Genomic DNA, 898 nt, shown 5'->3' on the forward strand with positions numbered 1-898 from the left:
TAGGAACATTGGAAGTTGTTAGAAATGAAACGGAATTCTTGAAGATCAATATCCTAGGTATTAGTGAGCTTCAATGGACTAATATTGGCTATTTTGAATCAGACAATCATATGGTCTACTATGCCAAGAATGGCAAATTGAAGAATATATAATGACATTGCTTTCATTGTCAAAAAGAACATTTCAGGATCTGTTCTGAAACACAATGCTGTCAGTGATATGATAGATAATACCTATATGCCTGCAAGGAAGACTGGTTAATACAACCATTATTCAAATTTACACATGAACCACTAATACCAAAGATGAGTAAATTGAAGAGTTTTACCAACTTCTTCAGCCTGAAATTAATCAAACATGCAATGAAGATGCATTGATAATTACTGATGATTGGAATGTGAAAGTTGGAAACAAAGAAGAAGGACCTACTTGGAAAATACGCCCTTGGTGATAGAAACAATTCCAAAGAGCTCACAATAGAATTTGGCAACCAATTACCTATTCATTGGAAATTCCAATTTTCAGCAACATAAATAGTGACTATACACATGGACCTCTCCAGATGGAATACATAGAAGAGATGATGGAGAAGCTCAATATCAGTCGGAACAAGGCCAAGGGCCAACTGCAGAACAGACAATTAATTGTTCATATGCAAGTTCAAGTTGAAGCTGAAGAAAATTAAAACAAGTCCATGATAGCCAAAGTACAACCTTAAGTATATCCCACCTGAATTTAGAAACCATTTCAAGAATAGATTTGATGCAACGAACACTAATGACTGAAGACCAGACGAGATGTGGGATGACATCAAGGACATCATACATGAAGAAAACAAAAGGTCATTGAAAAGACGTGAAAGACAGAAAAAACCAAAATGGATGTCAGAAAAGATTCG

This window comes from Trichechus manatus, unplaced genomic scaffold (assembly GCF_000243295.1).
Source record: "Trichechus manatus latirostris isolate Lorelei unplaced genomic scaffold, TriManLat1.0 scaffold00158, whole genome shotgun sequence".
Lineage (NCBI taxonomy): Eukaryota > Metazoa > Chordata > Mammalia > Sirenia > Trichechidae > Trichechus > Trichechus manatus.